General features: G+C 35.7%; 1 protein-coding gene across 8 annotated transcripts in view; it reads right to left on the bottom strand.

Annotated features, from left to right (window-relative positions):
- The window catches only part of ZBTB34 (zinc finger and BTB domain containing 34), a 57,608-nt gene that overhangs the window by 41,013 nt on the left and 2,529 nt on the right, over positions 1-14,066 (bottom strand). For 5 of the 8 annotated variants that reach the window (XR_008915280.1, XM_016426205.2, XM_056812166.1 and 2 more), the window contains 2 exons: positions 2,907-3,025; positions 1,106-1,187 (listed from right to left, as the gene is read on the bottom strand). The gene's annotated coding sequence lies outside the window, so the exon portion shown is untranslated. The remainder of the gene's footprint in view (positions 1-1,105; positions 1,188-2,906; positions 3,026-14,066) is intronic. The other 3 variants (XM_007474662.3, XM_056812169.1, XM_016426206.2) reach the window with 1 other exon arrangement.

Raw genomic sequence — 14,066 nt, 5'->3', positions numbered from 1 at the left:
AATGTATACAATAAAAACTACACTAAAAACAAGCAACTTAAACTTAAGAACTTCTAACACTGACCAACCATGACTTCAGAGAACAAAATACAAGCATTTTACTCACTTACTGACATTGAGTTTATCAACTCAAGATGGAAAATGAAACATATATTTATTGTACATAGACAATGAAGGAATTTGTTTTGCTTAAACTATGTAAGTTTGTTTCAAAGGCTTTATTTTCTTTCCATTGAGGAGAGAGAAAATAAGATTTTTTTAAAACTCTTACCTTCTGTCTTAGAACCAATACTATGCATTGCCCAGGGTCACACAGCTAGGAAGTGTCTGAGGCCAAGTTTGAACCCAGGACCTCCTGTCTCTAGACCTGGCTCTCAATCCACTGAGCCACCCAACTGTCCCCAGAAAATAAGATTTTTGTTAATTGAAAAAAATTTTAACAAAAAAAATGAATTAGCTTGAAGGGAAGGAAAAAATTCCTGTACCTAAAAAGTCCTGATTTGAATCTAGATGCTTATTGTCCATTGATATGACATTCTTTAAAACTCTGTAAGCAAGCATGTTTCTAAATCATTTGCCTTTTTACCCTAAAATGTATTATGGTTAATATCATAAAGGTATGATTATTGCATGTTCACATCATTCTTCCTTAAGGATTTTAAAAAGTAACATTTTTCTTTACTCATCTCATCTGTAACATTAATGAGTTGAACAAGATGATTACTATAAGGTCCCTTCCCAGCTCTCATACTGAATCTATGATTCCACAATGTGTCTTTTTTAGTTATGAATTTTAAAATAAAAACAAAAAGCAGACTTCCACGGCAGAGAACAACATGAGAAATTAAAAATATTTGACTATGTAGCTATTTTCAACTTTTATTTTCTTTTTATTAATGCAAGAGAAAAGGATGTTTCTCTTTTCTTCAGTTCCAAATAGAAAACTCCCATTTATCTGGAATCTAAACTGAAAAAGCTCAAGAACTCAGGATATTTCTTAAAAACAAAAATCTGAAAGATTAATATTGCTGAAGGCTTGAGATTCAAATGAAAGCTGTGATTGTTACCAAGACAATCACCAGAAAGAAAATAGCTAATACATTACCTGATGCTAACTCAGCTTCATGAAGATGAGTTGGAGAATTCTCTGTTATCAAGTAAACTTATACTTCTAAAACATTCTTTCCCTGCAGATACAAAGACAGAATGATACAAATTAGAGGGGGAAGGGAAAATACTATATTCATCCTTGTACTTTGTAAGCAACAAGTTTGACCTTTGAAAGTTCCAGGGCAATTTATATTCTCCCAACTCACTAGAGATTTAATTTTATGAGTGGGAATATCATTAGACCACATAAACTTATTTTCTTAAATTCTAGCAGCACTGAGTCACTAAAACCCACCAGGTCTTGATTATAAAAGCCAACAACAATGTCTGTGGTCAAATTGTTCAGTGGAGAGACAATGTTGGTTATCAAAATAAAATTATTGCATTTTAGCTCCACTACTTGTGAAGGAAGGGAGAAGGCTAATATTAATAAGAATTTACTTTCATTCACATTTATATTGCTATTCATACTTTACAAAATTCCTGTGTTAGGACAAGTATTCTCATCCATTCATCTTTTATAAAAATAAAACAGAGACTCAGAAAGTTTAACTGACTTAATGTTACAAAACTATAGCCAGGAAGTGATAAGAGTCTAAGCTCATATCCAGGCCTTCTGCCATTAAATCCAAGATTTTTTCTATTTAAAATGCCAATCATTGATGTCAAAATATGAAAGCCATCCTTCTGAAAATTCATTAATAGCAGTAGTAGTGCCACCAAGTAGTAAAACTTGCATTTGGATAGTGCTTTAAGGTTTACAAAAATCACTTTCTTCACAACCAGCTTGAGACAGAGAGTATATGGTTTGGTAAAGTGCACTGCTCCTAAAAATTTGGTGCTATGATTGGATGGTCTGTTTTGGGGAAACTGAAAGCATTTGTTAAAATGCTTTCTTTCAAACCAAATTAGCAAGAATTTGATCAGCTGTCCTTTCTGAGCCTTGATATATCACAAATAAGATAACAGTATATAATTTCTATGGCCCATACTAACACTATAAGCATAACCCTATTCTTATATCAATATATTTCTCTTGATCCCTTCAAAATGTACACAGATATTCAGAAACATTATTATCACTGACCCTTCTTTAGTTTGGCATAACTTTAAGTTTCAATTCCTTTGTTTTTCACAATAGCTATTTTGAAAGTCATATAGGTGGACATAGTATCCATACTATGTATACATAGAAATATTACATATTTATATTTATTTATTTTTATTATCATTTTATGATAATTTATTTATTATGTATTTATTTATTATCATTTACAGGAAAATATAGCTTTACCTTGTTTATTACTATTTTCTTCTACTTCCCCCATAATGTAACTCTATTTTACTCTTCATTTGCAACTACACAGATAATGATGACTTAAGTGGCTCATGAATTTCATGGATTTGTGGCCAAAGAGGGGGAAAGTGATGACTCAGCATAAGGAATATTACTGTAAAGCCAGGTTTAGACTTCATGAAAGCAGTCATCATAGCCTTTGATAGTTAGGCTGAGAATGCTATAATAATGAAGACAAAGGGTTTATTTGTGTCTATGCCGTAGATAAGGCAGCTTCCACCTTGATATCAAGAGCATCAAATGTGGTGAGAATCCATCTGGCTATTCCATGCAAAGCAATTAGCAGGGTCTTTGCTTTATGTGTCCAATTGATCCATGTGTCATGTCCCAACAAAGCTTGTTCCCTCCCTTCTCCAAAACAACACCAGGTACACTGTATATTGATTTATATAATATTGACTTCTCTTGCCTCCCCCTCAGTTTCTTTTCCTTCATTTACCTCAAATGACTGTTTACCTTCTCTCCTCCCTTGCCACTTTCCTTCTTCTGCCTTCCTCAAATCACATCCTTTTCCCCATTCTCTCCACTTCGGCACTAGCAGCATCATTGGCCTTTGGCCTGTTTAACAAGAAAAAAAAAGTCATAAACATTTATTTGAACTTTTAATTCTCCACAGGGAGCTCTCCCCAGATTTTGCCCATTAATAAAATTCTGATGTGTCCAAATTGCCCACTGTTTTGATTCCAGATAAACAACACTAGATTTTAAAAATAAAATTGCACAACCTTCATATCGTCATTTAACTGACATCCTTCATGTTAAATGCTGCTATTCAAAATGATATTGTACATAAAGCAAAATGAATCAACAGAAGGATATGGTAGTTGAAAAGATAACATGATCTTAGGCTATATTCCACTGCAGAGGCAGTTTCCAAAACAAAGGTGGTAATATCCTACCATACTTTCTGGTCAGAACATATCTGGAGCACCATATTTAGTTCTGAGTAATACATTTTAGGAAACAAATTCATAAGCTTGAGTATATACAAAGGAAGGCATCCAGGACAATGACAATGCTGGAAACCATGCTACAAGACCAGGGAAGAACTTGGGGATATATAGCCTGGAGAAAAAATGACTTGGGACATGATTACTAGTTTTTGTATGTTCTGAAGGACAATCCTGCTGAAAAATTGAAGTTGTTCTAAATGGTCTCAAAAAGCAGACCCCAATCCCAGCTGTGTGATCCTGGGCAAGTCACTTGCTCCCCCCCCCCCCCCATTGCCTAGCCCTTACCACTCTTCTGCCCTGGAGCCAATACACAGTATTGACTACAAGACAGAAGGTAAGGGTTTAAAAAGGCAGACCCCAAGCTATAGTAGATTTACAGGATCATAGATCTTGAGCTAAAAAGAACATAAGAGACTATCTGGTCCAATTCTCATTTTACAGATAAGGAAACTGAGACTTGGGAAAGCTAAACAATTTGCCTGAGTGAACAAACTACGAACAATGAGTGAAAACTATAGTGATGGGCTTTGTAGGAAAAACTGTAACATAAAAGTTTTTAAAACATAGAACAGGCTGCCTTGGGAGGTGGTGAGCAATCAGTGGTGATCACTGAAGGTCTGTAAGAAGCAATTGAATGGGAGACAGCAAGGTTGCTCAGTGGATAGAGTCAGGCCTGGAGAGAGGAGGTACTGGGTTCAAATATGTCCTCACACATTCCTGGCTGTGTGACCCTGGGCAAGTCACTTTACTCCTGTTGCCTAGACCTTGCTGCTCTTCTGCTTTGAACCAAACTTAGTATAGATTCTAAGATGGAAGGTAAGAGCCAGCTCCATCCCCCACCACCAAAAAAAAAGTGCAGTTGTATGATCATTTGTCAGAGATACTATAGAGAGAATACATCTTATTGGGATTAAACTAGATGATCTCTAGGGTACTTTCTACCTCTGAGAATGTGTAAAATCCATCTCTGAAAATGTCATATTTTAAGTGAATCCATTCAGGTTGAACATGCTTCAACCAAATTCTTATTTAGATTTAGTCATTTTTTCCAGGGCCATTAAGAACAGTTTCATAATAGTATTATCTTTCTTGTTTGCCTATCTCGAAAAATTAAAGCTGAAGTAAAAGTTCAAATTTATTCATTCAAATAATTATTGAACACATAATAGGAACTTATAGAAAAGTAGGAATAATAGTGTGGTAAATAAGACATGGACATAATAAACTATAATAACTCTTCAAAGTAGGTAGGACAAATATAATTATTTCTATTTTACTTAAGGGGAAGTTAAGTCTCAAAGAGGTGCCTCACCCAACATACTGTTTCTAGGGAGAGTTAGGCAGGAAGTCAAATTTAGGTCTTTTGAATCTAAATTTCATCCTCTTTCCACTATACCACACTAAATACTGACAATAACACTACTGTTAAAATTAACTCTATCTCCTACTTTTACAATATTTTAAAGACACCAAAGTATTTTCTTAATAACATTGCTGCCAATTATGCAGTATAAGTGTGAAGACTCAAACCTGGGTATCCTGACTCCAGATGCAGTATTTTTTTCATCATACGGAATATCAGTAGTTTACTCATAATTCAAGTGGCAATGGAGAGTCAATGAGTAAAAGAGGAACATGCTCAAAGAAGATGAATCTGGAAGCCTGTGTAGTGTAGGCAGGACAGAGAAACACTGGAAGTAGATAATGAAATGAAAACTCTACCTGCTTAGTCTTCTCAAGAGAATTAGCAAAAAAAACCCAAAAAACTGAACACTACCATTTATACCTACTGGAGGCATTCTATTTTTCAGTAAAAATGAGAAAGGAAGGCCACAATTCTCTTTTGCTTACATTACCACTTTCCCATCAAAGTGAAAATTAGATACAAAGTTTTTTCCCCTTAAAGCTGCTAACAAGTAACACTCTTTAATAAGAAGGTTCTAAGTTCCAATGCAGTGAACTTACACTTAATATTTTAAATTCTAAGCACACTATCAAACTAATAGGTCCAAGAGACACAATTTGCTCAGACTTATACATAACAACTTGATGGTGTAGGATCACAAGATTTATAGCTAGGAGGGATCTCAAACTAGCTGTCCCATAGGTACCTCAAACTCAACATCACCAATACAGAACTTGTTATCTTTCCCTTTCAGTTAACTGTCAAATCTAAAAGACTTCTTTCTATCTTTATCCTTGACATTTTTGCAGTCTCTGAACTATGATTATCCTCTTCTTTACATCCTCTTCTTTCTGAATTGCCTTGAAACTACTCTATCCTAGTTCTCATTTACCTGTCTGACCATTCTCTGCTCAGTATTTAATCAAGGTCACACCTGCTAAAGGTGGATATATCCCAGGTCTCTGTCCTGGGTCTTTTCTTTGTCCTCTATAACATACTACTTCACTAAATTACTAAAAATAGATATTTAACCTCTAGACTTACACTGCCAACTGCTTATTTCAAACTGTATCCTGTAGACATCTTAAACTCAACTACTTAACTCATTAACTTCCCCCCCCCAAATCTTCCCCTCTTCCTTACTTCACTATTACTTACTGTTGAGGATCCCTCAATCCTCCAATCTCACCTCTTCATTTTCTCTTGGTTCCCAAAACCTGTTTTCAAGGCCAGGAAATTTCACCTTTCTACCATTTCCACCATATGATCAGCTGTAATATCTCACTCCTACACCAACACCACCCTTGTGCAGGCCCTGATCCCATGACATGGTTGCTGCTACAACAGCCAGGGTGATCCTCCGCTTAAGTTCTCTCCCCACTATAATCCTTCTTTCTCCAAACTGCCAAATTCATCTCCCTGAAGTGCAGGGTCTGTCCATGTCAACCTCCTATTCAATAAACTCCAGTGGCTCCCTATCACCTTGAAAATCAAAGATAAACTCTTCCTTTTGACATTCAAAGCCCTTCATAATTTGGCCCCCTCCTGTCTTTCCAGTCTTCTTACAGCTTATTCCTCTCCACACCCCCTGTGATTCAATGGCACTGACCTTGCAGTTCCTCAAACAAGACACTCCATTTTGTCAAGGGTGTCACCATCCTCCTTAATCAACCTGATTTGAAAGCTTGGTGTAAACTTCACTCTCACTTATCATCCATAACAAAGCAGGTGCTAAATCTTGTCCTTTTGATCTCTATAGCATCTCTTACAAACACCCCCTCCTTCCCACTAATAGCCTAGTGAAGGCCCTTTCCACTTCTGGCCTGAAGAGTCTTTTTGGTCTCTCTGCCTCTTCTCACTCCAGTCTACTACCTACAAATACTAGGATCCTTTCCTAAAGTGAAGCTCTGACCACATGACCACCCTGCTCAACAAACTCCAGGGACTCCCCACTACACCTTGAGGATCAAATTTAAATTCCTTTGTTTGGCACTGAAGGCTTTTTACAACCTGGCCTCTTCCTATCTCTCCAGTTTTGATAAACACTCTACACTCTCAACCCCCCACTCTCTGATACAGGTCTACTTGCTCTTCTGCATACATGATCTTTTCATTTCTCATCTCTGTGCCTTTGCATGCACTGGCTATCCCCAATGCCTCAAATACATTGCTTCTTCACCTCTTGAAGACTAAGTTCACTTTCCACTTGAAGTCTTTTCAGATTCCCCTCCACACCTAGCTAGTGTCCTTGAGTTAATTTTGTATAATACACACACAGGCAGATGTTTTCTCACCATCTAGAATGGAAGCTTCCTGAAGGTAGAGACCATTTGTTTGTTTGGTGTTTTGTCTTTGTACCCCCAATGCTTAGCCTGTCCTTTACATAAAAGTAAGCACTTAATACATTTGAGTTGTCTGATTACTGCAGAGGAATTTCAGAAATGGAATGAACTATAGAGATATCATTACTTGATCATGAGTTCCCAAGACCACCCCCAAAAATTGGTCACTTAGTCTCTAGCTGAAGATCTTTAGTGACAGAGAACTCACTACCTTCCAAGGCAATGCATTTCATCTTTTGAACAGCTGTTTTTAATTTCTTCAACCTCTTTGAAAGTTTACCCAAATGTTCCTAATTTTTCCTTCTAGGTCCAAGCAAAGCAAACCTCATTCCTCTCCATGACAGCCCTCCAAATAATTGAAGAGAAAAAGATCAAGAATTGCCAAAGAATATTAAATTCTCTAGTAAGGCAAAAAAAAAAATACAGATGTATTTCAGAAGAAATTTTGACATGGGTTTAAATAAAAAAGATGGGCCTTTAAGCTTTTGGCTAAACAGATATCAGATTTGTTGCATTCCCTAAATACTATTGTGTTGATTCCAAGGCAGAAGAGTGGTAAGGGCTAGGCAATGGGGTTAAATGACTTGCCCAAGGTCACACGGCTGGGAAGTGTCTGAGGTCACATTTGAACTGAGTACCTCCCACCTCCAGGCCTGACTCTCAACCCTCTAAGCTACCCAGCTACCCCCCCCCCAAAAAAAAAAGCATTCTAAAGAGCTGGAAATTTCCTAAGTAAGGTTTGAATTGGGAGGTGTTTTTTTTTTTTAATTTTAATTCATTTTCCTGATTTTAAAAAGAATTGCTTTTCTGTTCATTCCTGTGTATGTGTTTATAGTGAGCACATTATATCTATCACCTTTGGAGAAGGAAATCTTCCTTTTAGGTAAAGGAAAGCAATATGATCTTCAATACTATGATAATATATGTATGAACTCATTTCTGTGGCATTTTAAGTATTACAAAGCCTTTCTTCACTACCCATAAGGCAGGTAGTATATGTATTATCCCCATCTTACTGGTGAAAACTGGGGTCTAGGAGTTCAAAACTTGCCCTAAGTCAGAGTTAATTGGTTTTAGAGCTGGAACTAAAATCCTGGCTTTCTGAGTAAGCCAGTGAGCACTGTATCACTATGCTACTCTGCCTCTCTACAGTAAATCAGAAGAGGCAAAAATTACATATATATCTATGTGTGCTTGAACTTGTGTATACATACATAATACATACATACATAAATGGAAATGCTAGTACCTAGGGGGATTAGTTAGGGTTTTATGTAGAAGGTGACATGGGCTGAGGCTGGGAGAAGCAGTATGGGTGAAGGCAAGTCAGAATTTGAAGTGTTATATAAAAAGGAAAAAAAAGAAAGCCAGTTTGGCTAGAGGAGGCTGCTATCTTATCAACCACAAACTCAGTTGCATCCATGCCCCAAAGAGAGCATTTTAGAATTCTTCATCTAAGGACATATCTAAGTCATTCCCAGCTCCTTGTCCCATCCCCTGTCTCTTAAAGCCAAAGGGTCCAGATCTCTCTTTAGTCAAGAATATGTCCAAGTTTCAAGGATCTGTAATTTCAACCATGTGAGTTTTCCACTCATTGGTGCAGCTCATGGATGATCCATGACTTGGTCAAATTTCATAAGCAGCTGGAGCTGAAAAAAAAAATCATCTACTATTAGTTAACTGCCTCATAATGAACTTCTCTGCATTTATTTAGGTTAAGTTCAAAGACTTTCCAGCTGGGAAGAATCTATCAGAGCTTAAACTTCATTGACCTATCTTTCAAGACTCACTGCTATGCCACAGAAGAGTTTTAGTGAAGGTTAGCCAAAATTAGTCTTTTTCAAAAGCTTCCCCTTTTCTTCTTCTTCTTTCATCTGTGCCACTTTAAATTTAGAAAATAACAACTATTATAGGTTTAAAATCAGTAAGGAACCTTAGAGAACAACTCCTTTTGGAAATTAAATTCAATAAGCATTTATTAAATATATAAATAGTGAAAACCAAGAAATAGGATAAAAATGATTATGGTGAGTAAAATGTAGCAAAACTGATCTTTGAACCTACGTCAACTGACTTCAAATTTAGTGTTCTGTGTCATACTATGCATCATTGCAATTCCTAGAGTAGATGTGGTCCATGTAACTAAGCAGTTTCTCCCTACATTCTCACACACCCTTTCAAATTTATCCCTCCTCATCCTTCTTTTCTAAGGCATGTATTTGTAAAAAGGAACCCTTAGGCATCTTCTGAAAAAGAAAGAAAGTGTGTAAGATGAAGTTTGGAGCCCACGCCCAAGATCAAACAAAATGTTACAGCAATAACAGAATGAGTACTTCAAGGATATCTTGACTACCTTTTCTAAATACTCAATTTCTACTGCTATCTCATGGATTTGATAGTGCAGTGCAGTTACAGGTGTCTTCTCAGCAATAAGTAGCTCAACCCATTTTACCTGCACTTTAAAGTTCTAATTTGTGCCATGAAAATACTGTACTTAATAAAAATTCCAATTATGTTTACAATAAGGATATATTTGGCAACTGGTTTTTAAGGAATTAGGAAATATTAATTATATGTAACCTCTATGTTTTTCATCTTCATTTTCTGATCCATATTATATATACTGGCTGACCTCAGAGAGTTAATCCCATCTTCACACTTCTACTCACTTGCTGACAGACACCTAATAATACAAAATATTCTGCTCAAAGAATTCATCTTACTATTTGTATTAACTTGATGAAAGGGTCAAAGATCAAATGAGAGAATGGATTTTATTGCACTTTACAATTACTTAAGTACTATCAAAATATCAGTTATTATGATTTCTATAAATAAAACCTGAGGACACTAAAATTTCATTCCTACACATAATGCTTATTTTAAAAAGAAAAAAATCTCCAAGGCAGAAGGGTCCAAGAGGTTGAGGATCATACATGTAACTAGCAAATGTATAAAAATAACTTTTCCAGGTATTTTTGCTCGGGCCTACCTAAAAATTAAAATGGAGTGGTCAAAAACTGCAACCTAACACTTTAGAGTTAAAAAGAAAGAACAGTTTGCCACCAGGGCTGCATACAACAATCTGATTCGGCCCAACCCAAAATGCAGCAAAAAATAAATAAAATGGCATGCTGTAATGGATATTCATGAAGAGCTTATCCTAATTTAAAAGAAAACAAATCTAGAGTTCTTACTGCATTAATTCATGTGCGCCTGAAAGAACATTTTTATCCAAACTGTTATATTTTCTACTAAGGTGTTAACATTTTTCAGGTCTGTTCAGAAATACTGGAAATTTAGAGAGGGTATATTTTTCAAATTAATGTGCAGCTTAAAAGTCATATTCTAAAACTCCTAATTACACAAAAGACCAGTAACTGTAACTGATTTGGGGAGATAAGGAATATTACAGCAATGTAGTGTTCTGGGATGTTTCACATGCAGGATTTTTAATCAATCATGTTTTCTAGGATTGGTGACTTTCATATTACCAATGTTTCATTGCATTTCATGGACAAAAAGAGACTTGTTTTAACAAAGTCCTAATTAAAGGTCCTATATACCACAGTTCAAATGGTTTGCTACCATTTAACCCCCCTACTCACCCCCTAGGTATTTATAAATAAAAATATATAATTAAAAAATATGAATGATCATCACAGTTGGATAGGAAAAGTGATTTTACACTTTGAAAATTTATTTTTACTAAAGAATGGTACTTGTTTCAGGTAAAAAAAAAAAACAAATACCATTTCTTTCTTAAATGATTGTCAACTCAGTGCTCAAAATAAAAATAAAAATGCTAAAGAGTTTTTTTTTCCCCATTCCTTATGACAGCTGGCACTTTAGGAGTCATTAGATTTAACAAATATAGCAAGACACTCATTCCTCTTATGACAAAGACCAGAAAGACTCACCCAATAGCTGTTCACCTGCTAAGACTATGAACCAATTAGGTGACAATACCCCTATAAATCAATGTGGACTTCTACTAAAGATACCTTTTACTAAGCTAAAATCAGTATCTAAAGGCACTGGGCTAGATGATCTCTAATAGCATGGAAAATAGCACTGGCATTAGAGTCAGAAGACCTGGGTTTAAATCCTAGCTAATATCTGTGTCATCTTGGACAACTCACTTCAACCTTCCAGGTTTCAATTTCTTCTTCTGTAAGATAAGAGATTGGATTAGCTGGACCTCTAAGAATCCTTTTAGAATTTAAATCCTATGAATTATTATTACTAAAAAACATTAAAGGGGCACATGTAGGAGTTTCTAAACAACTCAAAGGTCTCAGACTGACACCGGTTTTAGAAAAGATGAAAAGTGATTAAATAAATATTAAGTTTGTGAAACTGAATGTTTCTGGCATTACTTGATAAGCAGTCACACTTGCTGAAAATTACACCTTAATGGACAAGCAAGTGGCTCAGGTATTCTGAGTCAATCTATTCTAAATCTACATAGGCATACCTTTATGACTCAAAAATTATTTATCAAATATTAGGCAGGCAAAAGGGAAAATGTTTTCCTAATACGTCACCTGGTAAAAAGCCTTTTTCTGGTATTTAGGGGAGAATTTCTGAAGTTGAAAGGGATCAGGAAAATCTTTTAGTCCAACTGTTACTTGAGCAGAGCTCTCCCTTCCATTCCCCCCACAACATCCCTGAATTGTAGTCATCTAATCTCTACTTCAAGATGTCCTATGATTAGGACATTCCAAGGTCCCATTCCATGTACAGCTTTAGCTTTTTGGAATTTTTTTTCTTTATGTAGGGTGGAAATTGATGATGGATCTAAATGAATGAACCTCTCTTTGTAGCCATCTTCAACTGCTGCTAGAACAAAATGGATACATCTTGGCCAGGTATTTAAAGCGCTCCAAAATACCTACTATCTTCCAGGCTTATTGCTCTCCTTCAGTCAAAGTGGGATGGTAATAGTCCTTGTCCATTACATTTCATGTGTTATTTCTGTGTATTTGCCCAAATGATTACCCATTATCTAGAATGAAGTCTTTACTCAGAGAAACTCTCTTCAGGGCACAGTTCAGGCACCAGCTTCCCCACTCTCCTAACCTACACTTGTCAGCATTCTTGCCCTTTGAAAATTATTATGTGTTATTTTGTATGTACTTTGTATTTACCTATATGTATACATGTAATATTGTATCCTCCTGCAACAGTTCCTTGAAGACTGAAGTTATTTTGTTTTTTGTCTATGTATCCTCCCTTACACATGAGGGACTTAGTGGGCACTTGTTGAAGTGACAGACCATGCCTCAAGATATTGCCTATATCATGAATGACAATGATTTACTTAAGCATCTCAAGCACTTAATTTTGATAGTCACTGTTGCCATAAAGTGTGAAAACTGGAAGAAATAGCCTCATGATCTTTAATGCAGAAGAATGAACACTAGCAACATTAAGTAAGAGATCTAATACTAGTTGGTTTTTCTTTTAAAGGTAAGAAAAGAAAGGAGTTAAATATTAATCAATAGGTATTTCCTAAGGTCAACTATATGCTCATCACTGTGTAATGAGAGAAATTTCCTCTAAGCAAATTTCCAATCTAGTTTAGACAAGATCACATGGAACAATAATGGGAAAAAAAGCCACACAAACAGATTTAAACAAGTGGTACTGGTGGTAATCTCTTGATAAGAAACGGGAAATAGATTAATGTGGACAGAGTAAGATACTTCAGTAAGAATACATGAACAATTTAAATAGTTCTGAGGTTAAAAAGGGAAATTCCAGAAAAGAGAAAAAACAAATTTAGACAAATTTCAGAGGTAGTAAGAATACTCTCTTACATGTGTATGGTGTTTTCACATATAATAACTCACATTTCTATACTGCCTTAAGGTTTCACAAAGTGTTTTCAACACAATAGATTCATTTATTTATTTATATGGGCATACATACATACACTTACCTTCTGACTCAGAATCAATACTAAAGTATCAGTTCCAAGGCAGAAGGACAATTAGGACTAGGTAATTGAGTTAAGTGACTTGCCCAGGGTCATACAACTCAGAAGTATCTAAGGCTAAATTTGAACCCAGGACCTTCCATCTCTAAGCCTGACTCTCTATCCAGTGAGTTAAATAGGTGAAATAAAGCTCTAATAGGATCTGCAGGAATAGATCTTGGTTTATATGACTTTTTTGCATAAATGTTTCATCTGTCAACTAGACTCTATACTTCTTGAAGGCAGGAATGGTATACTATTTTGAATACCACAATACAGCTAATAGTAATAGCTAAATGTTTTAAATACAGTATTTCATTTCATCCTCACAGTTCTGAGATAGATGCAATTATTAGACTCACTTGACAGACGAGAAATCTCAGGCACAGAAAGTAGCATAGTTCTTTTATTCCTTTATTAATTCATTCAATAAGCAAGAATTAAGAGCCTGACATTTTTTCTATTTTTCATATGAGGAATTGTGCATGCACACTGATGTTTGTCAAGTTCATAGCTAAAAAAATTTTTTTTAAAACTAAAAAAAAAAATCTGAAGGGTAGCTAAATGACTAAGAGGATAGAGAGGCAGGCCTAGAGAGAGGAGGTCCTGGGTTCAAATTTAGAATCAGACACATCCTAGCTGTGTGACACTGGGCAAGTCACTTACCTCTGACTGCCTGGCCTTTACTGCTCTTCTGTCTTGGCACTGGTACTTAATATTGATTCTAAGACAGAAAGTGAGGGTTTAAAAAAAAAAATCCTAGATTGCTCAGTGGATAGATCACTAGTTCTATAACTATGGGCAAGTCATTTGATTTGTCTCAGTTTCCTCATCTGTAAAAAAATGGGGATATAAAATAGCATCTGTCTCCCAGAGTTGTTTTAAAGATCAAATGACATCAGATTTATAAATGCTTCAT

The sequence above is a fragment of the Monodelphis domestica genome, chromosome 1 (genome assembly GCF_027887165.1).
Source record: "Monodelphis domestica isolate mMonDom1 chromosome 1, mMonDom1.pri, whole genome shotgun sequence".
Taxonomy (NCBI): domain Eukaryota; kingdom Metazoa; phylum Chordata; class Mammalia; order Didelphimorphia; family Didelphidae; genus Monodelphis; species Monodelphis domestica.
Note: the sequence above shows the minus strand (reverse complement) of the source record. Positions and strands in the feature narration are given on the sequence as shown.